Source organism: Enhydra lutris, unplaced genomic scaffold (assembly GCF_002288905.1).
Source record: "Enhydra lutris kenyoni isolate GAN:26980312 unplaced genomic scaffold, ASM228890v2 scaffoldscaffold11, whole genome shotgun sequence".
Taxonomy (NCBI): domain Eukaryota; kingdom Metazoa; phylum Chordata; class Mammalia; order Carnivora; family Mustelidae; genus Enhydra; species Enhydra lutris.
In genome coordinates this window covers 19704953-19732905 of record NW_019154095.1, presented here as the reverse complement: position 1 = coordinate 19732905, position 27953 = coordinate 19704953, and the positions used below count along the sequence as shown (strand labels likewise).

At 38.4% G+C, this 27953-nt stretch overlaps 1 protein-coding gene across 2 annotated transcripts in view; it reads left to right on the top strand.

Moving 5' to 3' along the window:
• The window catches only part of LOC111144544 (DLC1 Rho GTPase activating protein), a 408863-nt gene that overhangs the window by 233824 nt on the left and 147086 nt on the right, over positions 1-27953 (top strand). The window lies entirely within an intron of this gene.

Sequence of the window (27953 nt, the reverse complement as noted above, 5' to 3'; positions counted from 1 at the left end):
CACGTGATAGTCTTGACATGACTTGAAGAGGGGGAAATGTAAGGGTCGTGATTGTGATAACAGATTATGAAGATAACATGCTAGTTATATCCCTTCGTAGGCTGTAAGGTTGTCCTAAATGCTCATGGAACTCTTTCTCTTTGTTAAACAAAACAATATTGCCCAATACAGGTCAGGGTAAACAATGTCAAGTTGAATCATAAAGCAGAGGAGGGAGAGCAAAATATTTTTAAATTTAGCCATTTTATTACGGCTTTCAAATAAATATGATACCTTAAAGAAATCCTATATTCCAGTAAGTTTTTTTAAGCTGTATTATCTAGTGTTAACAGTTTGCAATTAGCCAGAGAAAATTTAAGAAACAAGATAGTAGAATATAAAATCTACTATAATTAACTATAACTTGTTGGCCTTTAAAAAAAAAAGTAGATCCTTCATTGTTGTCTTATTTGACAAATCCATTGTCACAAGTGGAAAGGTTCCACAAATAATGTCTTATTAAAGACACACAAAAATATTTTGTGGTTTAGTGTTTAAACTCGAGAGTAAGACTAAATCAAACATTCCTGCTTCCCAGGATTCTCCTTATTTTTTCATAAATGATGAGATTTTGACAGCTGTTGACCTCCTAGAATGAGGATATTATCCCTAAAAAGTTGCTGCCTGTCTTTCATTTGTATGTTTGTGTGTATGTGTACACACACACACATACATAATGTATATGGGGTAAAAAATGTAGCATCAAATGAAAAACACTTAAAGAAAAATAGTTACTTTTTGTATGTGATAGAAGTTAAACATTTCCACAGCTCTAACAGCAGAGAGGATTTTACTTGTTCCCTGTCCACCGAAGAAAGAAATTCTTTATATTGCCCAGTTTTCCTAAGGTGAGTATGACCTATTAGGTAATTCACACAGTAGAAAATCAAGGTACTAAACTTGAGAAGAAAGAATTTTGGCTACCGCAACTGACTGGTGATTGGAGACTTGGACCCTTTTCATGCCTCCCCTGTACTTGGCACATGGCTCAGAGCTCAATCATTGTTTGTCAGGTGGAGAGCAATTTGGTGCACATCCAGATCTCAAGAGCACTTACTGTCCTCCTTCTCCTCAGACTTCTCTGTGCCCCACCTTCCTACCAACCCCAGGCTAAATAAAAGCTGTGAGTTATCCAGCTAAACACCAGATACAGTCTTTATTATCTATCATAACACCCCACCCTCCACTGCAAAATGGAGAGAGGTACCAAGTCCACATCTCTGGCTTCACCTCACGTTGTGAAATTAATGTTGTGACAGGTAAACCAGTGTTTTGAACCTCTGAGGAAAATACTTCTTTTAATACTACCTGAAGTGTTATTTTCATGATGCTCATTACTTTGATGACTTTCATCAAGTCTCTCAAACACTAACCTGAGATTTCCGTTTCTTCCAGAGGTTTAACTTCTTTGGCCATGGGACAAAGTTTTAAGTTTCCTTGTTTGGTATTTTCTCTCTCAATCAGTTAGTTTTTCTCTCTCTCCATGTGCGTGTGCATGTATGTGTGTGTGTGTATCCCTCTCTCTCACCCCCGCAAATACACACACTCTACATAACTTAACAGTTCCCAGTTCTTCTACCCCAAATGATGTTATGTATGAAAACCGTTATTTACATTTCTTTATCTTAAAATCCCTTATAAGTAAAACAGGGATTCTGCCTATTATTTTTAAGGATCCCTTTCCTTGTGCAAACAAAATGCAGAATTGCTGCTAGGAGAAGACCTTCAACTTGTAAGGAGTGATGGAACAGTCTGTCTTAATTGTACCCTCCTTTACATGGAATTGCCTTTTTCTGCCCAACCACAACCCACAGGGGTTCTTTTACTCCTATTCTCTCTCTGACTATTATTCCCAAACCCAAAGGTACACAATCTCTTTCCTAAACTTAGAAGCCCCTGTGGGCTCCTGGGTGGTTCAGTTGGTTAAGCGTCTGACTCTTGGTTTTGGCTCAGGTCATGGTCTCAGGGTCCTGGGATCAAGCCCTCTGTTGGGACTCTGCTCAGCAGGGAGTCTACTTGAGATTCTCTCTCTCCTTCTCCCTCTCCTTCTGCTCCTCCTCCCACCAAAATAAAAATGAGATAAATCTTTTATAAAAATAAAAATAAATAAAAGCAGAGGATGACATCTAGTTTCCAGGGAATTACAACGTTGAGGTTAACAGTGGGTGATGAATAAGGTAGACAGCCCTTCTCTGGACAAATTGTGCATCTATCATCAATCTCTTCCATGCCTCTCAGAGTTCCTCTACTGCCTCCTCCCTCCCTTTGGGTACACAGACTTCTTGGCTTCAGGGTACATTTCATTCCCCAAAACCTGTTACCCCTTAATCCTTCCAAATAGGGCTTTTTAGCCTTTTTTGTGCTAATAGATGTTTTTGGCATTCTGGTGAAGCCCGAGTTCACTTCCCAGAAAAAAAATTTTTTTTAAGATTTTTATTTATTTATTTGACAGTGAGATCACAAGCAGGTAGAGAGGCAGGCAGAGAGAGAGGGGGAAGCAGGGTCCCCACTGAGCAGAGAGCCTGATGCGGGGCTCGATCCCAGGACCCTGAGATCATGACCTGAGCCGAAAGCAGAGGCTTAACCCACTGAGCCACCCAGGTGCCCCCGAAAAATATTTTTTGATGTATAAATAAAATACATTGAATTAGGAAGGAAATCAGTTATAGTACAATTTAGTTATCAGGGTATTCCAAACACAAAATTATGGTATAATAATAGAAAATGAGTGAATTGTATAATAGACTATAATGCTTAAAATATGGGGAAATAAATATAAATTAAATATTTTGTAAGGATACCAGTGTGCAGATTGTTATCGCTAGCTAGAATAAGAACATTAAACTGTACAGTAGTCTTTGATTCATCTCCTTGTCACCAACTATTGTAGATAGAATACTGGGGAGCAACATCCACATCTAGGCCAGCAATGTGCAAACTTTCAACTTTACTGTTTGGTGGCTGAATGGGGCCAGCAACGATGTCACATGAATATCTGTGGATGTTGATAGCACAAAAACCACAATCGTGTATAATCTGGAGTAGGTTTGTTAACTCCCCAAACTGTGGAGTAGAAATAAGTATAAATGATGTTTTGTGATATCTACATCAACTCTAATATGCTGTGGAAAAGTCTGGTTTCTGTTGGTGACGAAGTCACAGGGACAACTAATCCCATTGTGTGTGAGGCAGGGGGAGGTGGCAGTTTTTCAGTCTTCCAATTCATAATTGGAAGAAAAGCTAAATTCCAGTTTGAGTTTTGTGAAAATAAAAGAAAGAAATTTGTCCTCATCCAAGTTCATAAGCACTCCGAATTCTACCAGTAGACCCTAGGTTAAGAATTCCTGCTTTATCCATACTTTGCTTTCTGAGTACTTCCAGTCAAACATTCTCATGGATTGAGATGCTGAGATGTCATACATGAGAGGACTGGATTTTGTTGATGTATTTTCAACAAAGCTCTGCAAATGAGTGTGGACTGATGTACCAATTAGACTGCCTTGAAGGAGGGGCACCTGGGTGGTTCAGTGGGTTAAAGCCTCTGCCTTCGGCTCAGGTCATGATCCCAGGGTCCTAGGATCGAGCCCCACATCGGGCTCTCTGCTCTGCAGGGAGCCTGCTTCCTCTTCTCTCTCTCTGCCTGCCTCTCTGCCTACTTGTGATCTCTGTCTGTCAAATAAATAAATAAAATCTTTAAAAAAAAATATTAGACTGCCTCGAAGGAAAAACAAGAGACACTAACATTCAGACTAGAAAGAGACAGAGAGGCTAAAAGAAAGACAAAACCCTGACTACACACATGTACAGTAGCTTTCATCAGTTTGCAAAGTGGAATGGATAAATATACTGAAAAGAAATTAAATATTAGCCTTTATTTAATGGCATCTCATAAAGTAAGCACAGCTTATATAGAGTAAAACCCCCTGATTGTTTAAAAAGTGTTCAACCTACTCTATTAGAGAAACATGACATATAAGGGGGGAAAAATGTAAAAGCCTCAACCTATTGTGGGACATGTGTCCCTACTTCCATAGCTAAACATTTTCAAGAAGGAAGAAAACTAAATTGTCTAGGAGGAAGGCAGGAAAATTGAGACGAATCTCAATCCAAGTGAGATTATGGACATAGAATAAATCCAACTATTTACATTAGATTGGATACCCTGGGGGTATTCTGTTGAGTGGTGGGTATCTTCTGTCTTTCATGAAATTGAGTTTTACATTTCTGCTGACTAGGTCTCCAGTTCACTAGCAAGACGAATGTTTGACGTGCTCTGTCGTACTTTGGCCCTCAATTCAGTGGGACATCAGGAATTCTGGCCCACTTCCCATGACGAGAAACCACAAACATTGACTCTTGTGAACTGTCTTCTGCTCATTGGTTCACAGTGAAAAGCAAGTAAGGGCATATATAATGCCTTTTAACCAAGAATGATGTATGCCTCAAAATATGCAGGCTCCTCCAGTAAACAAAGACTTCCCTGGATGTATGCAATACTATGTATGATATTTTAAAGGGTCTGAGAGACAACAACTAATGGAGCTTCATGAGTCTCTATTACATTTTGGGAGGGTAGATGTAGCATGTCCCTATTAAATTAGATAATACTCTTTCAGTGAAAAAGGAACACGTTGATGTTGAGGTCAGCTTTGATGAGTGAGAACATAATATATTGGCTAAGAGAGCTGGCTATGATAACAGACTTCTGGGTTTGAATCCTGCTCTTGCACTGGAGAGCTTTGGGCAAGTCAGTCTGTTTCTTACCAATATAAAGAGGATGATCATAGTACTTAGGTCATAAAGTTGTTTCAAAGATTAAATGAGCTACTGTGTAGAGTACTTAGAAGAGTCACTGACATAGAGTAAAGTACATCAGTTTCATTGTTATAACCCCTCTTCTCTTTCCCTATGCCCTAGGTCCATAGAAGTTTCACCCTGCTAGCATGACACCACTATAATTTATCTAAGCCTTTTGGGCAAAAATAATTCAACAGTCCAAAAGTAGAAAATAAAAGGTAAACTACCAATGCCAAATGGAATTTATTTCCGTACCTCTGGAAGAAAAAAACAAAGAATCAGGTGATTTCTGTGCAGACCTTGTTGAATTCCAAAATGAAATGACTCATGAGAAAGCTGTTTTTGCACATTGGTAAACAAATCAGTCCTTGCATATGACTTTGTCAAGCTACGTATACAATATCTGAAAGTCTCCCCAAGCGAGTTGGAACCTGCTTTGAAAATTGCTCTCTAGATGGAGCCAAACATGGAAAAGAGCACCAGCACCAGCAGCCTGGGGTTTCAAGCATGTGGTGCAGCTCTGGTATGGGAAAAAGTATGCTAAATGTCAAGGCTGCCACTTGAAAGGGATGTTTGGCCACCTCCCTTTCTGGAGCAAAACTTGTGCAGCTTTCCTCATTTAAAACTAGTATGTATAAGCTGTCTGCATATTTTGCCAAAGGTCCTTATAATTACAATAACAAAATGTGTCCAAAGGCAAGGGCGTGGTAGAAGAGATAGATTAGTCACAAGTATGCTTAAGGATCTGAAGCTGTATCTTGAAGCCAAAACTTGATTTAAAGGAACATTCTACTGCAAGTTCTCTATTTCAGAGGGATTAATTAAGGTACAGATTGAAGTTAAACTTGTTATTGTATATGCTTTCCAATGTCTGATTATAGTCTCTTCTTTTTATAATAATCTATCATTTGGGGGGCACCTGGATGTCCCAGTTGTTAAGCATCTGTCTTTGGCTCAGGTCATGATCCCAGGGTTCTGGGATCGAGTCCCACATCGGGCTCCTTGCTCAGCCGGGAGCCTACTTCTCCCTCTCCCTCTGCCTGCCTCTCTGCCTACCTGTGCTCTCTCTCTCGGTCAAATAAATAAATAAAATCTTTTTTAAAAAATCCATCATTTTGGGGCGCCTGGGTGGCTCAGTGGGTTAAAGCCTCTGCCTTAGGCTCAGGTCATGATCCCGGGGTGCTGGGATCAAGCCCTGCATTGGGCTCTCTGCTCAACAGGGAGCCTGCTTCCTCCTCTCTCTCTCTCTCTCTCTCTCTCTCTCTGCCTGCCTCTCTGCCTACGTGTGATCTCTGTCAAATAAATAAATAAAATCTTAAAAAAAATCCATCATTTTTATGGAAGTGTAGCTGACACACACTGTTGCATTAGTTTCAGGTGTACAACATAGTGATTCAGCAACTCTGTGTGCTGCTTTGCTCAGCACAAGCGTAGCTCCCATCTGTCACCATACAGTGCTGTTCCAGCACCACTGACTAGATTCCCTTTGCTGTACCTTTTCTTCCTGTGACTATTCATTCCATAACTGGAAGCCTGTATCTCCCGCTCTCCTTCACCCATTTTGCCCATCACCCCCCCCACCCCTCTGGCAGCCACCAGATTGTTCTCAGTATTTATGAGTATGTTTCTGTCTTTTATGTATTTTTTCATTTGTTTTGTTTTTTAGATTCCACATATAAACACATATAAAAGAAATCATATTTGTCTTTCTCAGACTTACTTCACTTAACATAATGCCATCTAGGTCCATCCATATTGTCTCAAATAGCAAGATCTTATCCTTTTTATGGCTAAATAATATTTCATTTTATATATATATATATAATGTATTTTATATATATATATATATATATATATATATATATATTCTTTATCCACATTTTCTTTATCCATTTATGTATGTATGGATGGATACTTGGGTTGCTTCCATATCTTGGCTATTGTAAATAATGCTGCAGCAAACCTAGGGGCTGCATATGTCTTTTCAAATCAGTGTTTTCATTTTCTTTGGATAAATACCCTGTTGTGAAATTACTGGATCATATGGTAGCTCTATTTGTAATTTTTTGAGGAACCTCCATACTGTTTTCTATAGTGACTGTATCAATTTACATTCCCACTGCCAATGCATGAAGTTTCCCTTTTCTCCACATTCTCACCATCACTTGTTAATTCTTATCTTTTTGATTCTAGCCATTCTGACAGGTGTGAGGTGGTATCTCATTGTGGTTTTGATTTTCACTTCCCTGGTGATTAGTGATGTGGAACATCTTCTCATGCACCTGTTGGCCATCTGTGTGTCTTCTGTAATCTGTCATTCTTAAAGAAAGAGGATATACCATCCAGAAATCTCAGGCTGGGATTGTATGTGTATGATAATGATGATGAGTTTGCATTTTTCCTTCTGTGCTCTTTCCTTATTGCTTGAGAACAACTTCTGATACTTTTTAAAGCATGTACTTGGAATTATTAATGAAGACTTTCCTAAAGTTAACCAAAGACTAAAGTTATCTATCCCCTCAATAATTAAATTCATGACTGTAGTGCTACTGTTAAACTTCTCAGGCACAGCCAGAGATTGGGCATGGAATATGAACTAAATGTGGCACTTGGCAGGAGGTGGTCATTATCATTTGGATGCCATCTTTATGGCAAATAATATAATGACAGTAATTAACTTGGCATTGGAGTGCTTACCAAGCGCCAAGATGTAGACTGAGAGCTCTAAAGACATTTTTTCATTCAATCTTTAAAAGAATCCCGAGAGTTATACACACTGTTTTTATTCCCGTTTACATATTTTTTGGTAATACCTTAAAAATCTATTACTGAGTATCCATGGACAAAACTCAGAAACATCCAAATCTGTCAGTCATTAATTAATCTCACAGATATTTATTGAGAGCCTCTTGTATGCAAAACACTGTGCTAGATAATGGTTGACAAACAAGGCAGAGACATGATCCTTGCCTACCAGCTGTGAATATAACACCTGAATTCTACGTTTGATTTCGAGAAAGGACCTACATGGTAAAGTGAACTCCGTGGTAATAAGGAAGAAGTATGCAGTACTTGGACACTGAAGGATGTCTGAAACTCATCCATGATTTGTTCTTTAAACCTGTGGTTCTCAGGGAGATGGGAGAAGCCACACTTGTTAGGGATGGTATCAGAAAGAGCATATATAACTTTTTTTTTTTTTAAGATTTTATTTATTTATTTGTCAGAGAGAGAGAGAGAGAGAGAGAGAGCAAGCACAGGCAGACAGAATGGCAGGCAGAGGCAGAGGGAGAAGCAGGCTCCCTGATGAGCAAGGAGCCCGATGTGGGACTCGATCCCAGGACACTGGGATCATGACCTGAGCCGAAGGCAGCTGCTTAACCAACTGAGCCACCCAGGCATCCCAACTTTTAAAAATATACTCAATTGATATATCGTTTTCTAGCACAAAATTCTGAAAACAGACAAGGAAAGCATGGGTGAGAGGGATGGGACATACGTACAAAGGTTGAGAACTACACGTTTAAAACACTCTGCTGGTCCCTGTGGGTCCAGCTCCCTCATGAGGAGAATAAGCTATACATATAAGGAATCAGACCATCAGCAGGGTGCCCATCAGAGGGAGATCCTCTCTGCAAAGAAGGAACAGGCAAGTTAGTCCATTGTCCTTAGGGAACTGGCCATTGTCCTCTCCAGAGGACAAAGACTCATGACTTCCAAAATACCATGGAGCCATATCTTTAATCATTTTTTAAAAATGAGATGTTGACCTTTTACCAAAGTTTAAGTACCCTAAAGTCTAAAATTTGTCACAGGCTAAAATAGGGTGCTCTTGACTGATTCAGAAATTAGAAAGAGCTAAAATTGCAAGTTATACTTTAAATACCTCACTTTACGGAGATTACTCTCAGATTTCAAAATAGAATTGAAATAGATTGTCCCAAGTCTTTTGTGATACCACAGAATTTCTTGTGGGAACCAAACTGGAAGTCAGGACATCTTTTCCTTCCACCATAATTTTAAGAGAGAGAGTCATATTGCATTTTTAAAGGAAAAGAAAAACAATGATTGGTGACTTATATTAAAAACATGACAGGGCACCTGGGTAGCTCAGTCAGTTAAGCATCTGCCTTTGGCTCAGTTCATGATCGAGGGGTACTGGGATTGAGCCCTGCTCAGCAGGGAGCCTGCTTCTCCTCTGCCGCTACTCCCCCTGCTTTTGTACTCTCTCTCTGTCAAATAAACAAACAAAATCTTTTTTTTTAAATGACAATTATTATATTATTAAATGTTTACCAGTAACCAAAATTATGTCACAGAGTAGAAAAATAGTTGAGATGATATAATTGAAGGATTAAATATATAGTCATAGTGAAGCTCCATATACCAGATGATCTTTAAAAATTCTAGTCCATTTTGGATTGATGGCATCCTAGATTGCTTTCAGCTTTGAAAATTAATTATTTGTTCAATGGAGATGTTAATGAAATCAATGAGAAAATTACCAAAGAAGGTATGAATTTGCATTAATACTGCTTTTGTTAGCTTTTACATTTTTGATTAAAGTATATTTTGAATACTGACAATATGTTCATGGATCATGGCCTTATTTTCTCTTAGGAGTGATTTCACTAGTAATTCCAAAGAATTTAGTTAATTTTGGCTTGTTAGCATGGCCAGGTAGAGAGGCTGAAGGATGAAAGAAAGCAGTAAAGTTTTTCAGAATGAATGTTTCCCCTTCAAATAAGGGTCTTAGAAACAGAGAAAGTATGGGACATGGTTCAAACACCGAACAGTCAAGAGGACAGACAAAACATCCATCCACTGATGCAAAAAGTAACAAAGAAGGGTTTTGTACTGAATGGGTATAATCTTTTATTAACTACAAATTAGCTAATATTGATTATGCCCTCACTATGTGAAAGACAGAAGTCTAGGTGGTAGAAAAGACACAAAGATAAAAACTGTCTGGACTTTAGTACTCTAGAGTCTGTTTGGCAGGAAAAAGTGGCCTACAGAGAGAACCAGACTCTAAGGGCTGATCTGTTGGGTATCATATGGTACTTGCTCAGCCCATCAGTCCTGCCCTTGCCTCTCTCTCTCCCCTCTCCTCTGCATCTATGAATTTAGCTCTGGTCCAAGTGCACTATAACAAAAGGATATCCACATTATATTATCAGCACTCCCTTTTCTGTACTTTGTCAGTCATGCTCATTTGTACTCCAATGAACATTATTTTTAAGTGAAAATTTCCTTGACACAGCTAACTTTTAAAGTCATAATTACAGCTTTTTCATGATTGCTCATGGAAATGAAAGCCTTTGAATTGTTGCAGAAAAGAACCTCTATGCCCCTGTGGGGATGTGACAGCAAGTGATATGTGTGTGCATACATGTGCCAGGAGAGGGGTGTGAAGGTGTATAGATATTTCAGACTGAATATGTTTTGCATAGTAGCATTGGTACCTTCAGCCAGGTAAGTTATTTGGATGTTCCTCAATGTTTAAAAAATTCTTACACTAGTAACTGACTCACCTGGTGGCTCCCTCCACTGAATAAAAATTTAAAGAAAATAAAACAAAAACATAAAGTACTCCACTATGATTTTACACCAGTTTACCTTAGGAAGCAGTAAGGTTTGCCCCCTTTGAGATAGTCATCTTGTATTCTGTGTAACTCAAATGTGTTCCAGACCATAAGTTCAATAAGGACTTGCGAGTGGCAACCAGGAAGTGGAGAATGAGAAGAAGATATTTTTATGATTTGCCGGGACTCTGACCCTGACTCCTATATTTAACAGTAAAAATATCTTAGTGTTGAATTTGGTGTCATGACAGAGAGGTGTCAGTGTTGATCCTCCATATCAGGAATTTCCAATCAGTCAATTATTTCAGTCAAGAACTGAAACAGTCTCAATAAAAACAAATTAATGACTTCTAGAAAAAAACACCAAGACACAGTAAAAAACAAACAAACAAAACATGACATATTATTGCTTGGTAAGATCTTGCTTGGTGATTTCTGAACATCCTGACACCATATATCACTTTTTTTCTTTCTTCTTTCTCTTTCTAGGGCATTTATTTGCATTAGCACATCTAAGCAATTTCACACACACACACACACACACACACACACACACACACACGCCTCAGGAAGCCATCACTTCAAGGAACTCCTCCATAAAAAATTGAGGATTCCTGATTTACAGGATGCTGATGTAAAAGTCACAAGGTAGCATCTGGTTGTTGACAACTCGGGGTGGAGGTGGGAGTACAGCACATTTAATGATGTCTAGACTTTGTTTTATGTTGTAGATTTTTTGTGACATAGTTAGCTTTTTGCAGAAACTCAAATCACTGACTCAGCATTCGGTGTGGTTCTGTTTATCATGATCCATCATCTCTAATCTGGTTTTGAATAGCAGGATGTTGTGGGTCCAGATTGAAGTGTGACCTCTGAATGTTTTCCAGTCATGCTTGATTACTATATCCTAGAGGTCTAGACAGTGTTATTGGTTTCTCACCAACATAAACATCTGGCAGAAAAAAAAAGCCACTAAACTAGATGAGTAAGAATATTCCTAATGTACCTTATAATATACTGTATTTAAAATACAACTTTTTAGAATGAAGCCTTTCTCAGGTTGAGAAGGATGTCATCAAACATATTGTTTTTCAACTCTGATAAGACAGTGTTTGGACTAATTTTTCACTCACGAAAACAAGTTTGAACATGTAATTTCAGACTGCAGTAGAAACATCTTTCCTTTGTGCTATTACAAGAAGCTAGAATTTCGTTTAGTAAATTCCAGCCAAATGAAATTAACACATGCTTGTTGACTTATGTGTAGCTCATGGATGGACAGAAGAGATGACAAACCAGTGAGGATGGGGAAGAGAGATGATAGGACCAAACCCACAGTAATGTGGGGATGGGTAGAATATTAGGTCTTCTCAAGTTTTATTTTACCTGGGTTGATTATCATATTCTAAGAGTTATTAATTGTATTGAAACAATAATTTTTTTAAAAAGCAGAGGGCTTTAAAAAAAAAAGATTTATTTGAGAGAGAGAGAGCAGGGGGGAGGGGCAAAGGAGAGAGAGACTCTCAAGCTGACTCCCCACTGAGCACAGAGCCCCCATAGGAGTGGACCTCACCACCGGTGAGATCAGGACCTGAGTCAAAACCAAGAGTCAGATGCTCAGCGGGCTGAGCCACCAGGTGCCCCTGCAGAGTGCTTTTTTAGGAGCCGGACTCCACCAGAGTAAAGTACCTTGCCACTGAGTCATGGGGGAATCGGGGCCCTTCCTTTATGCTGGCCTCAGACTATATCCAACCAAGCACCAACAAAACAGGCCTGCAGCCAGGAGCACCAGCTTGGAGAATATAGAAGAATGACAAGACAACCCAAGGTGTCTGCCTTACTCTTGTCTTTTATATGCAGGTGGAACCTACGGTAGTTCTGTGAGAGTAACGCTGAGAATTTTATACTGAAGATATTATAAATTTGTGAGATGTACATTCAGTAACCAATTCCAATCTATATGCAACAGTTTGTGCATAATTTTAAGCTTCTTTATTTCTGTTTTTTTGTTTTTGTTTTTGTTTTTTTTGGCAGGGTACAAAGGGAAGATAGAGAAATGTTTTTCTCTAGTCCTTCAGTGATCACTTGTGTATGTTGATGACTTAGAACACAAGACTGTGTTTCCAGCCAAAGCCCTTTGGCACAGCAAATCATTGCACAACTGAAGATAAACATAGAGGGTAAACTTCAGAAAAATTATTTCAAAATGGTGCCTGAAAATCTATTGTAAATGCCCTTTGCACCATTTAAGACAACAGCAGCAGTGTGTAACCGACCCATCTGCACATACCCCAAGGATTAGCCAGCACATTAGAGCCAAGTTTTAGAGTCTGGGAAAGAGGGAAATCAATATTTAATTAAAAAAAAAAAGAAAAAAGAAAAAAAAAAGGAAAAAAAGAAAGCATAGTCTGGGAAGGGCATTACCAGGGAGGTGAGGGCAAGCGGCCGCCTGCCGATACTGCCCTCTTGGAGACGCGGACAGTTCAATCCAAGCCGCACACCCACTTTCTCAGCCACCACTGCGCACATTCCAAGCTCCCATTCTTGTGAGGCCAGTTCACAGAAAATGTTTTTATTTCTGTGACCCTGAGCATGACTCCCACTTTGCTGTGTAAAGTTTCCCCGAGTGAACCTCCATGGCCTTACGTGATTAATCCCTACCACAGACCCACACATACCCCCAACTCTCAAACTTCTTTGTGATTATCTGCTCTTTTTCTTTACTCATTTTGTAATTAAGTGAGATACCGAGTTTAATAAGCTCACAATGCATAATTTGTCCTTGTGTGTACCTGCTTTCTTTTCCTTATTCCAGACTTTTCTCCCTATTGTGACTTAAAATATTTTAATTGAATAACAAAAGACCATTACTTGAGCTATCCACTCATCTCTACACAAAAGTGCATGTTTTCAAATCACAATAACTTGTGTAATGTCTCTGTTTTTATGTGGAGTCTAGGAAAATGATGTTTGACAACTTTATTAGTATAGCAAGAAGCTGACCCCAATACTTTGTGCCAGTTGAGTTCTAAGGGTCAAAAGCCAAGTGCTTTTAATAACTTTTGAAGAGTAGGTAATGCTTGCTCACTTTGAAGACTGAAGCCTGTACTAATTGCTTTTGTAAAATAAAGGTGATGTTGCTAGAGCTAATGGTCCATGTAGTCATACCCTGGGAAATTTGATCCCAGTATCTTGGGTGGCTTAAGTTGCTGTTTTCATAACATACGCATTGTTTTTTGATTCAATACAGTTTGGGTAACATCTGAAATTGCTATCTTTGCTTTCCAAAATCTTTTCTCTAAAACTATCTTTAGATATCTTGTATCAATTAACTGATAGCAGTATTACCTTTATTAAATATTTTAGACATCTAAGAAACCCATGTATCAACCACTAATTTAAGTGATAGAACATTAAAATCACTGTTTAAGATTTAAAATGTAAAATTACTGGATGGGCCTCCTGGATCATATATTTTCCTCCTTTCTCCTCCCAACTCTCCCTGAAATTCTCCAATCTTGAGCTTGGTGTTGAATCATTCTCATACTGGTTTTATACTCTTACTACATATTTAAGTGACTTAAGAGAATAATAATTACTGTTTTGCACATTTCAGGTTTGAAGTGGTACCATACTGCCGATACCCTTCGGCTACTCATTTTGCTCACAATTTTATTTTTGAGATTTGTTCATGAAAGTAAAGACCATTTATTCTTACTGCAGTTATATAAATATACCATAATTTACTTAATCATTCTGCTGTTGAGAGGCATTTAGGTTGTTTCCAGTTATGTACTATTACAACTACCTGCTATTAGTAGTACTGTTTTTCATACCTCCATGTATTTATGTGTAGAAGTTTCTCTATGGAAGACTGTTCATCTAAGGAGGAAACTTCATAGTCTAAGATACGCACATCTTATGTGGCCAAATTGTTCAACATGTATTACACACCCGCCAATGATATATAATACCCAATATAGCAGAGAAGTTTTCAAATGTTAGAAAAATCACAGAATATTTACTTTGAAAAACATGAAAATATAAATGGTATACATAAGATAGTAAATCAGTTTTATATATATGTGTGTGTCAACACATATATTTGCATATGTAATACATATTTGCATATATATATAAATTTATGTGTGCGTATCATATATATAAGTATCTTAGAAAGTTTTTAAATTTTAATAGAATTAAGTAAGTTTGGAATGAAATTGTAAATAATTAATGTTTCATTTTAGTGTGGTTTTTTAATATAGGTCAAGCTAAAATGTAATTAAGTATCTCTTTAGAGGTGATAATAAAGAAGATATGGGAGATGCCTGGGTGGCTTAGATGGTTGGATGTCTGCCTTTGGCTTGGGCCATGGTCCTGGCATCCTGGAATCAAGTCCCATGTTGGGTTCCTTGCTCGGCAGGGAGCCTGCTTCTCCCTTTGCCTGCCGCTCTCCCTTCTTGTGCTCTCTTTCTCTCTCTATCTGATAAATAAATAAATAAAATCTTCAAATAAAAATAAAGAAGATATGGTATATATGTATACAATAGATATTATTCAGCCATAAAAATGAATGAAATCTTGCCATTTACAACAATGTGGATAGAGCTAGTGAGTATAATGCTAAGTGAAATAAGTCAGCCAGAGAGAAAAGACAAATACCACATGATTTCACTCTTAAGTGGAATTTAAGAAACAAGCAAAGGGGAAAAAAAAAAGATAGACAAACACAAACCAAGAAACACACTCTTAACTATAGGGAAACTATAGAGAAACTGATGGTTATCAGAGGGGAGGAGGGGTAGGGGGATTGGTAATATAAGTGATAGGGATTAAGGAGTGCGCTGTCCTGATGAGCACTGGGTGTCCTGTGGAACTGTTGAAGCACTAAACTACACCTGAAACTAATATAACACTGTATGGTAACTACAGAAGCTGGAATTAAAATTTTTGTAAAAGGTGATAATAAACATTAAATTCATTTATGCCATTCTGAGCCTGAATTTGGGTACAAATGCAGCTGAAATAGGTGATAAGAATAGAGAATGTAAGGAAAGTCCAACAATGAGAAGTGAAAATAATGTGATTCACAGAGACCATCCTCCCAATAACCTATATTAAGAAATGCATACAAAAATACCCAACAGAATACCTCCCTCCACCATCGCCCCCACCACCACACAACAATCTCTTGGAGGCTTCATGAAGATCAAAGATTCCCTGGAACCAAGGATGACAACCTGGCAGAGGTAACCAACTACTTGAATGTCATCGAAAAGCAACCCTGTCCTCAAACAGGAGATAATTATCCTTAAGTGGAGGAGGCACTAATTTGCAAAAATAAGCATAGAATTTTTAAAATTCTACCCTATCAGAGGAGGAAATAGTAATACTTTATTTTTAAAATGTCTTTTGTAAGGGAGGCCTCGTATGGTAAGAACTTGTGTCTCTCTACCTTAACGTTTTACTAGAGAGATACTTGACTCACGATGGTTCTTCAGGTTGAAGTTTGAACTACTGAATGTGGGCATGGAGACCTCTGCACTGGTATTCAACTATCCACCTCGCAATCTTTCCTCTCATCACGTGGAGAAGTTGGGAGTAGCACACTAGATTGTGTTGAGAAGTATCAGATACCCTGAAAATGGGGATATAATGAGCCCCTCACAGTTGCTTGGCAATATTGTGAGTTTATAGTTTCCTTAGTTAAATAATCTCTTTCATTTTATTAAGGTGACCACAAGTCATTTCTTTACAATGTAAAGTCTAAAAGGAGGTGAGTCATACTTTGTAAAACATGTGTTGATTTTCTTCCTCATCACATGATTGTCACTTTTCCTCCTAATTTTAATGCTTTTTAACATTTCTCATGGAATATATTCACCTCAAGTAATTCTTTAAATTCCTTTCTCATCTTTTTTTCAAAATATAAACCACCTTTATTCTCTATAGTATTCTGATTTCAGTTTGGACTTCTCTCTAATGACCATAGTTTCTGTACCTCATTTACTTATCCTGCCACAATCACTGTCAGCATTATTATCGTTTGTAACACACATGACATGATTGACACTTAGAATGTATACTCTCATTCTGCTACTGCTCATACCAGTAGCACCCATACCTCAAAAGAGGGGATGGGGAAGAAATTGTAGGAAGGGTTTTTAAGCCCCCCCCCTTTTTTTAAGATTCAGAAAGAATATGAGATTGAAGGGTTTTTTTAAGTTAATTAATTCCAGTATAATAAACATACAGTGTTTATGTTAGTTTCAGGTGTGCAATATAGTGACTCAGTAATTCTGTACCTTACTCCATGCTCATCATGATAAGTATACTCTTTTTTTAAATAAAGATTTTATTTATTTATTTGAGAGAGGGAGTGAGCAAGAAAGAGAGAGCACAAACTGGGGGAGAGGCAAAGGGAGAGAGAGAAGCAGGCTCCCTGCTCAGCCCTAGTGAGGGGCTCGATCCCAGGACCCTGGGATCATGACCTGAGCCAAAGGCAGATGCTTAACCCACTGAGCCACCCAGGCACGCATAATAAGTGTACTCGTCATCCCCTTCACCTATGTCACCGCCCTCCCACCACTTCCTCCTGGTAACCACCAGTTTGTTCTCTATCGTTACGAGTCTGTTTTTTGGTTTGTCCCTTTTTTCTTTGCTCATTTGTTTTGTTCCTTGAATTCCACCTATGAGTGAAATTATCTGATTATTTTACTTAGCATTATACCTTCTAAATCCATCCATGTTGTAAATAGCAAGGTTTTATTCCTTTTTATGGCTGAATAATGTTCCATTGTGTGTGTGTCTGTGTGCGCCCCTTCTTTATCCGTGCCTCTATGGGTGGATATTGTAAATAATGGAAGTAAACATAGGAATGCATATCTCTTCAAATTAGTGTTTTCATATTCTTTGGGTGGAATTATTGGATCATATGATAATTCTATTTTTATTTTTTTGAGGAACTTTCATACCTTTTTCCGCAGTGTCTACATCAGTTCGTATTCCCCAGACCAGTGCGTGAGGGTTCCTTTTTCTCCACATCCTCCCCACCACTTGTTGTTTCTTGTGTTTTTTACTTCAGCTGTTCTGAGAAGTGTGGGATGATATCTCGTTGTGGTTTTGATTTGCGTTGTCCTGATGATGAGTGATGTTGAGCATCTTACCGTCTGTCTGTTGGCCGTCTGCACGTCTTCTTTGGAGAGATGTCTGTTCATGTCTTCTGCCTGTTTTTTAATTGGATTTGTTTGTTTGTTTGTTTTAGTGTTGGGTTGTACAAATTCTTTATCTATTTTGGATATTAACCCCTTATCAGATATATCATTTGCAAATATCTTCTCCCATTCAGTAGGTTGTCTTTTTGTTTTGTGGACTATTAATTGCTCTGCAGAAGCTTTTTTATTTTGATGAAGTCCCAATCATTTATCTTTGCTTTTGTTTTCCTTGCCACAGGAGATGTATCCAAAAAAATATTGCTACAGCCAGTGTCAGAGAAATTACTGTGTGTCCTCTCTTCTACAGTTTTTATGATTTCAGGTCTCACATTTAGGTCCTTAATCCATTTTGAGTTTATTATTATGTATGGTATAAGAAAGTGGTCCAGTTTCCTTCTTTTGCATGTAGCTGTTCCGTTTTCCAGCACCATTTGTTGAAGACACTAGTTTTTCCCATAGGATAGTCTTACCTCCTTTGTCATAGATTAAAAGATTGAAGCTTTTCTTTAACTTCTTGATATCTAATTTTAGCTGGACACCTAACATGCTGTGCTAGCCTCTAGTCAGTTTTTCTTGCATTGTTATTTAATGGTTGCATAACCCTATGAAGTAGATTCTGTTATAAACTTTGTTTTACAAATGAGGAAACATGTCCGGGGATGTTATGTATCTTGCTAGAAATCACTTGATATGTCCAAAATGGAGCTTCTTCACTTTCCCTTAAAACTCATCTTTTTCATCTCAGTTCATGGCAGTATCCTTGGACTGCTCTTTTCTTTCATACCTTAAATTCCTTCCATCAGCCAGTCACATCAGCTCCACCCACAAAATGCACAGAGAATCCAGCCGCTTGTCACCACTGTCACTACTACCACCCCGGGCCAAGCCACCATCACCTCAAACCTGTGTCCTTAACTGCCACCCTACTTCTACCCTTGCCCCTCCTATAATTTGTTTCAAATGTGGCAACCAGAGCGATATTTTTAGACATAAGTCATGTCCTGTCACTCCTCACCTGAAAACCCTCCAATATCTTTCCCTCACATTTAGAATAAAATACCTTCCATGGGCAAGAAGTCCTTACCTGACCAGGGCCTGCCTCCCTCTCCTGCTTGCCTTCTTATATTCTTTCCCCAGTTCACTGCATTCTACACACTTTGGCCTCTTTGCTGTTCCCTGGCAGTTGCTGTTCCCTCATCCTGAAAAACCCTTTTCTCAGATAGTCACAAGGCTTTCTCCCTCACTCCCTGCAGGTCTTCAATTAAATGTTACCTCTACTGAAAGGCCCTTCTGGGTCCCTCTACTACAAGGGCATTCTCCTATCAACCAACTGTAATCCATTTATCCCCTCTATTAAAATGGCATTCTCCTATCAACCAACTGTAATCCATTTACCTGTCTCCTTACAGTTGCACCAAATGTGCTTGTTTATGGTCTCTCTCTCCCTCTGGAATCTAAGCTTCCCTTTGAGGCCAGGAACTCAGTATTGTACACCCAGGTATTCCTAGTGCTTCAAACAGTGCCCAAGACACATGCATTTGTAGAATGATTTAACCCACAGGCAGTTGTATAAACCCAAATGAACATACACATACTGCAGAAATGCATAAGTGAATATTATATATTAAAATACACAACTACATTTTGTATAGGACCATGTAGAAGGAAAAATAGATATCAGAGTAGATGCAACATATCTACCTTGCATTCTTTCTAAATCAATCAAAACACTCAGAAGCTGTTCAAATCAGTAACACCTCTCTTAGAATCACATATATTGCTTTTTCATAAATTATTTCCAGATTATATTCTTGTTTCAATGTTGAAAACATTGAAAAGTTCAAATGATATGAGAGTTATATTTGTATTTATCTGTTATCAGTCTCCTTTCTCTCTCTCTCTCTCTGTGTGTCCCCCTATCTACCTATCCATCTGTCTCTCTTTATCTGACCTATCCATACCTTTACACTCTGACCCCTTATCTTTAACTGTCTACTGGACATGCCCAGTAAATGTTGAAGGTCTTGCAACATCAGATGCAAACCAGTTCCAAGGTTAACCTCATTCTCTGTTGCTCAGAGTCTACTCTTCTTCTACCGGCCGCCTTATTTCCCCTTCATCCCTTATATTGAGTCAGTCACCAGATCCCATCCCTTCCGCCTTCTGTGTACTTCTATATCTGCCCCTTCCTTTCTCATCCCACATGCACCACCATGGCACAGACCACCTTTAACCTGGTGTCTTCCAAGCTTCTGCCTGTGTGACTCCAGGATCACATAGGCCACTGCCATCTTCAGGTCGTCACTGCTTTTGCTCCAAAACCTTCAATGGCATGCAATTCCAGCACATAAAACCAAAACACCTCTACCTGCTGGTGACGATGCTCTGTTATCTGGCTGTGCTCTCTTCCATTTTACTTGTCTCCTTACAGTTGCACCAAACCACTGGGTTCCTTTCTCTATCATGTGCTCCTGTTTGATCCCCTTAACCCAAATCTTCACTTTTCAATTCTCTTGTCTTTATAATGTTTAGAACAACATCAGCCTTTACTGATGTCCTTTTTATCTGAAGTCTTATAGCACTTACTAATTTTTAAGATGTTTATAATTAATTATAGGCTTCTTTTTATTTATTTCATCTTGTTGCTCTTTCATATGTTAGTCCTCTCCACCCAATTAGATAGGAATCTACTTGAACAGAAAAAAAACATCTCATGTACTTATATATAGCGCTGGTATGCACCCACATAGCATACCAGTACTTTTTTTTTTCAGGCAGCATACGCACACACACCGGTTCAAATAAGTCAACATTCCCATTGCTTATTCAGAGAAAACAAGTTTACATGCCAATTCAAGTAGGACAGGTGGGAAAGAAACAAGGGGAATGTGATGGGTTTGGAGAAGTCGTGAGATTTTTTAAGACTGAAATGTCTATATAATAACCATAGTAATAATAATAATAATAACAATAACCACAAATAACCCACAGTCAGAGGCAGCTAGTGAAACATCAGGGTTTCTCACTTGACCATTTCCCTATAAGATCCTAAGGGAACCCTAGCACTGTGGTCACACGCATGTTTTTGTAAAACTTACAAAATTAAGATATTCTAACTGCACTCAATTCAGATCATCTTGATTCACAGCACTGCATTGTCTGTAGGCATTCTGCATTCATAATTTCTCATGGTGGATGATACTGAGGTGGCCAAGACCTTTTGTATCCATAATCTGTGATGCCATGCACCACTGGAGTAACTGAATGAGCATTTTTTAATTATGATTTTTATGCTTTTTATTGTCTCATTGTTTCCTTAGCCACAAAATGAAATTGAGTGTTCTAAGCTAGCTCTAGACTGTTTCCTGCCCATATGAGAAATGACAGAACCCTGAACAAACAGGAAATGAAGTGCCAGAAGAGATAGAATTTTCATTGAGGACCTACTATATTCCAAAAGCGTACATGAGTCTTTGATTTCTTTGAGTACTGTAATAACTATTTAAGGCAGATAATCATTTTCTCCATTGACAGGTGAGAAAACCAAAGCTTAAAAACTAGAAAGAGTTTGAATTTGGACGTGCTTTGGAATGCAAAGCACATGATGTTCCTAAATATTACACGACTGAAGCAAAAATCAGGAAGTAGTTGTTACAAATAAATCGGGACATACATGGATAACCATTTGAAGAAACTAGTAAAAATCTAGATACCCTCCTTTCTACATATTTTTCCATAGTATATTTGTGTAAATAAAACGTAAAAATGTTATTTCTTTTCTGTACTTCTCTGTATTCTCTTGATCTGTTACTTCAAGAGATTCAGAGTAAAGCTGCAGTTTCCTTTGTGAAGTCAAGAATTTATAATTTGTCAGTCCCTAAAGAAAAATGTGCAGGAGGGGGAGTTGAAAGATCTGAAGAGTTTGGAGTATGACGCCCAGGCTATTTATCTTCAGGTGCTGGAATGTTGTGTTTCTGTCACCCTTGCACTTGTGATCTGCTGCATGATTCCATTTGAGATAGTAGCCACTCTAAAGCAGTACATTGAATTTGAACTTGTTGTGTTTAAGTAATTACTTAATTGTGGCTCCTTGCCCACTTAACAACCTTTGAGAAATCTGTAGTTAGTACGTACATATATTTTATTTCAAGGTGACTTTTGATTATTTCGTCTTGTAGTTTCTTAGATACTTATGTGGCTATAAAACAGCTTTGTCATTGCTTTGGTAAAATGCATACAAGCTTGCCTCTCTGTAAACACATCTAAAGGGAGAGAGAAAGAGAGAGAGAGAAAGATTGCTATTAAATTCCCATGCATTCAAGCAAGAACAGCTGGTTAGGATTAGGAGAACATTCTACCTTCAGCATACAGTTTTCCCACAGCTTCTTTCCTCTTTTTTTTTTTTTTCTGTAGCTGACATAAACAAAGTCGGCGTCATATCCTGTATTCAGTTAACATTTTTGTAACAATCAAGATTTTTCACTAAATAATTTTTAATGCTGAGTACAGCAAACATTTCATTATTCAGGAATCTGCCTTTTAACCAGAGTAAGCATTCACATGATGACTAAAGCATATAAAATAAATTGTATCACACAAAGTCATTCCTAGCAATAGCTTTAATGCTGTTCACTTGCTCAATAGGCATGTTAGACATTTTACCTTTTTTTTTTTTTTTTTTTTAAGGTAAGCATATGTGGTCCTGGGAACTGCCTGATCAGATTAGATAGATTTGGGGCTCCTGGGTGCGTCAATTGTTTAAGTGTCCAACACTTGATTTCAGCTCAGGTCATGATCTCAGGGTTGTGAGATCGAGCCTTGTGTTGGGTTACCCACTCAGTGGGGTGTCTGCTTGAGATTCTCTGCCTCCACCTCCCCCCACCCCGTTCACATGCTCTCTTGCTCTCTCTCACTAAAATAAATGGATAAATATACTTTTTTTTTTAAAGATGAGTAGGGGGGCATCTGGGTGGCTCAGTGGGTTAAGCCTCTGCCTTCAGCTCAGGTCATGATCCCAGGGTCCTGGGATTGAGCCCTACATCAGGCTCTCTGCTCAGCAGAGAGCCTGCTTCCTCCTCTCTCTCTCTCTGCCTGCTTCTTTGCCTACTTGTGATTTCTGTCTGTCAAATAAAAAATAAAAAATAAAAAGATGAGTAGGAAATTCTCATGTGAGAACTTGGTTTTGTGACACAAGTGACCACCATGGACAAGTTTTAGGACATCCCGGTTGCAGTGCTACAGAAGTTTGGGGTGGAACTAGGTCCCTGTTCATATCTTACAGCACCAACAGGACAGCACACAGACTCCAAATAACAGAGGGCCCGAGAGTGCAAAATGTGCATCTTTCATTCTCTATACTAATCAGTGTGTTACTGGTAGACATTATTTACTCCAAGTCACCTATAGCCCTCTCCAGAGAGCCTGCCCTTTTCTCTAGACTAGTTGAACTATTTTAGAAATCTGTGACAATTCAAGTCATTTTTACTGCAGTAATGTAGGCTAAGGAAGACCTTGTTTGAATTTTCAGGAATTTTGCAAGTCTGAATTACATAGTAATAAATACAGGTGATCACTTAATAAACCTCCTTTAAGACTTTTTTCATCTATTTAACCAGGAGTCATGAGTCAGAAGTTTTGATTTGTATTCCCCACTCTGGAACTAAACCAGTTCTGTGAGATGAGCAAGTCAGCACCTTATGTAAACCTCACGTTCTTCATCTGGAGAGACAGGGTTATCTAAATTTGCTATATGCCTACATACTTGTTCATTGCTGTGCTGCATTGTAGTGAAAAGTATAAGACACAGGCTCTACTCTCAAAACAGGAACTTTAACCATTAAACATCAAAAAGGGCAGTATTCCTTTATTTAACACATATAAATTGAGTACTTCCTATAGGTTAGGCACCCTGCCACATGCCGCGAAGATGGCTTTGGATGCCATTAATGCCCCCCAGTGCTGTGGGCATTACAGGGAAGCTGTCCTTGGAGTTGTCTGGAAAGTGATCATCAAGACGTGGGGATGGGACTAGATTAATAATTTCAGACAAATGAGGCAAGGTGCAAGAGATAGATAAGTAATAATGTCATTTATCAAGCTTTTCTATGGCAGATACTACTGTAGGCTTTTCATACATTTATAAGTAACTCACAAAAATTTAGTGAGGTGTGGATATAACTTTCCCCATTTTATAGGGGATGCAATTTACTTAGCTGTATCTTTTTTTTAACATATAAAGTATTGTTTCAGAGGTACAGGGCTGTGATTCATCAGGCTTACACAATTCACAGCGCTCACCATAGCACATACCCTCCCCAATGTCCATCATCCAGCCACCCTATCCCTCCCTCCCCGAGCAGCCCTCAGTTTGTTTCCTGAGATTGAGTCTCTTATGGTTTGTCTCCCTCCCCAGTCCCATCTTGTTTCATTTTTCCTTCCCTAACCCCCATGACCCTCCTCCCTACCTCTCAAATTCCTCATATCAGAAATATCATATGATAATTATCTTTCTCTGATTGACTTATTTCACTTAGCATAATACCCTCCGGTACCATCCACGTCATTGCAAATGGCAAGATTTCAGGGGATTTTTGATGGCACATAATATTCCATAGTATATATATACATAATATATACATATACCACATCTTCTTTCTCCATTCATCTGTTGGTGGACATCTAGGTTCTTTCCATAGTTTGGCTATTGTGGACATTGCTGCTATAAACATTCAGGTGCACGTGCCCCTTCGGATCACTACATTTGTATCTGTGGGGTAAATACCCAGTAGTGCCATTGCTGGGTCATAGGGTAGCTCTATTTTCAACTTTTTGAGGAATCTCCATACTGTTTACTGGGTGCCCCAGCTTTTATTCCCACCAACAGTGTAGGAGGGTTCCCCTTTCTCCGCATCCTCATACTTGGCAATATTTTAAACTCACCCCACAGGTTGTAACTCTTCCAAGATTATACAGTAAGTGAGAGAGTCAGAATTTGAATCCATGGTCTGTGCCCCAAATTTGCCTTCTAAATATTTGTTAAAGGAACTCCAGATATTTTGTTGATGTGAAGTGATTTTTAGTCATGTCACAACTCTAGCATATGAAATCACAAAGAAGAATATTATATTCAGAACTTCCCTCTATGAGTAACCCAGAAATCTGTATCCCTTTTTCTTACTCCTAGAGATCCTTTTTTTTTTTTCTCCCTTTCTTTACCTGTAGTTTGGTCTTTCTCCAGTCAACAGTTTTTACCAGTGATATTTGGTAATGGAGGGTGTTGGTGAAGTTAAGAGAGCAGTCATGAAATTTTAGGCCATTTTATTTTAATCACTGTCCTAAACATGAGCACATGTAGAATAGCTCCATTAGCACATGTAGCATAGCTTCATTAGCATAGCTATTCCACTGTGAAAACTAAACCAGCCATCATTTACACATTCATTCAGTATAATGACTAAAGGTGAACAAAAATTTAAGATATAGTTTATCTGCCTTCGAAGGTCTTCTCTTCTTCTTCAACTGCCTAGAAAATGTGGAGGCATGTACAGAAAACATAGAAATTAGGACGATGATCCCAGCAGGCTACAAGTAACTGCCCTTGAATGGGTACAAAGAGCATCCTGACTTACGTTCACAGGTCTATTAAGGTTCAGTCTCATTTTTAAATTTACAGTTTCCCTTCTGGCTATTTTTTCTAGGTGTTTTTCTTTTCCTTTACCTTTTTTTTGGGGGGGGGGGGGGGGGTTGTTGGGGACCAGGGGAGAGTGGGATTTCCAAGTGAGAGACCACAACATTCCAAGGAAATGAATACAACTAGAATGCTGGTGTATTTGTGTAATCCCAAACCTGGTCTCCTAAATATTTGGTAGACTACTTATATCCCTGAGCTGTTACGTTTTCAAGGATTTTTGCAAAAAGGATTTTGCAGATTAAAGGGAAGACCACATTCACCCAAACTTTAGATGGTTACTATAGTTAACATCTGGGCTGTGTCCTGACGTCAGCCTGTAGTGATGAAATCCAGATGTTATAACTTAGCAATGTTTTTGTTACTTCTAAGCATTTGCTGCCTTGGTGGGGATGTGTGTGTGTGTGTGTGTGTGTGTGTGTGTGTGTGTGTGTGTGTTTTAAGACTCTAACTTCTTTATACATGAAGGTATTAGAGAAGAAGAGATGAAATTAGCGTAGACCCAGAGTAACTAAAGGCCTCCACTTTTGACACACACTTTCAGGCCATCACAGAACATGCAGCCTGTGGGAAGGCAGGCTCTTGGGCCTGCCAGATAAGGATATCTCCATTCCATTGCTACTTTCTGTTAAAACAGGCTATATGACTGACTGATGTCTACTCATATTTAATACTATATAGTAAGGAAACAGGAAAAGGAATTAAGTCAATAATAAATATTTTAAGACTCTTAAAATAACTTTTAAGAAAGTTATTTCTTTCCATCTGATTTTAATTTTATATAGGCACATACATAAATATCTCTACATATATAAGCAACACACACACACAGAATTTATTGTTCTAGAAGAGGGGAACCACCACTCACACAACTGCAGCCACATTGCAGCAGAGCCATTTACAGTGAACAGCCAAGGACAGGTTGTAAAAGGCACTGTTATTCCCTAACATCCATGTGAAGAAGTTAAGAAAATCCCCCAAAACAATTTCTTCCCTTAAAACCCATTTTAGTTCTATATCCATTAATTTATCTAAAATGTTCGCATGGCTAATGATATTTTTAACTGATTTCACTTCTGATGCTAATGAATGCCATATGCATTCCAAACACTTTATTACTTGGTGTTAAAAGCTCAGCTTTGGTTTAACCTGAAACTATTCTTACAACTTGCTAGGAGTTACCCCTAGTTCTGTTCTGTTATTGCAAGGTTTGGGGAACAGATCGTATGATAGCTTCCCATTTTTTTCAGTCGTTTAGTTGATTTTTTTTTTTTTTAATTTGATAGACAGAGATCACAAGTAGTCAGAGAGGCAGGCAGGAGAGAGAGGAGGAAGCAGGTTCCCTGCTAAGCAGAGAGCCCGATGCGGAGCTCGATCCCAGGACCCGGGGACCATGACCTGAACCGAAGGCAGAGGCTCTAACCCACTGAGCCACTCAGGCGCCCCAGTCGTTTAGTTGATTTTGTGTGAACATTTTATAGCTTCATTACATTGTACTTGAAGATGTACAGTGTGCTCTAACAGTGAACATACTTGTCTATACATGAGTGGGATTACCTTTCTGGTTTCAGTTCTTGAACAGACTTCCATATTCTGTAAATAAAACCTGAGCCTCAATAGTGGTACAACCATGGGCCCAGACACTCGTTACTCCCTCTTTTGAGCCATTACTGTTTGCTCAGAATCCTTAGCAGGACAGTTGTAATGGGACCTTTTTTTGCAGCATGATGTAAAATCTTTGCTTACTTTTTTACATGATCAACTTTCAGATGTTTGAAAACAAGCAAGAAAGATATCCTTTTATCTCCAGGATATATACCTCCTTAATTATTTCAGCATTTTCATAACTAGTAAAGGTTTCAAGATCTTTAAACCGTATCTTTTAGATGCTTTCTAGTTTGTTAATAGCCCTCTTTAGTAAACAAGACACTTTACATGTGCTCTGAGCAAGGTAGGATATGGTAGGAATTCTTCCTCCCTTGTTCTAGGCCACATGACAATATTAGTATAACCTGTAATTACAATACATTTACTCTTCATATTTTTGTCACCTACACAATTTTGATGCCTCATTTTAATCTCATGATCACATATAAGCAGGAGATCTTTTTAACATGAAATAGAATTGTCAAGACTCTTCTCTAGCAGAGTTTTTTTTTTTTTTTTTAAAGCCTAAATATAGGGTTGGAATATGTCCCAGTTAAATTTAATCTTGTTCACTTTACATATACCTTCCCTTACCCATCATTTCAGCCTATTGAGATAATTCTGAGTCTTTATCCTTTCATATATTATCTCCTTATTTCAGCTTTGTGACACTCATAGACTTTATAAGCATGCCATCTTGAACTTTTAATTAGGGACTCTGGGCTTAATTTAATGAAATACTACTTAAGACATGATCAGTGATAAAATAGAGATCTCTCTTTAGGCCCATACACATTTTTAGTTGTCCATATTCCTAAAAGCCAGTTGTTCAGCCAAAATATAACTCTATCTAATTGTCCAGCACCCATTCAGTCTAAAAGAACATCACTAACATTTTGCAAAATGCTTTGCTGATACCAGGAGGCATGCCATTCCTCTGATTTACTCATGTAATAACATTATAAAATGGAATCAGGTATTATT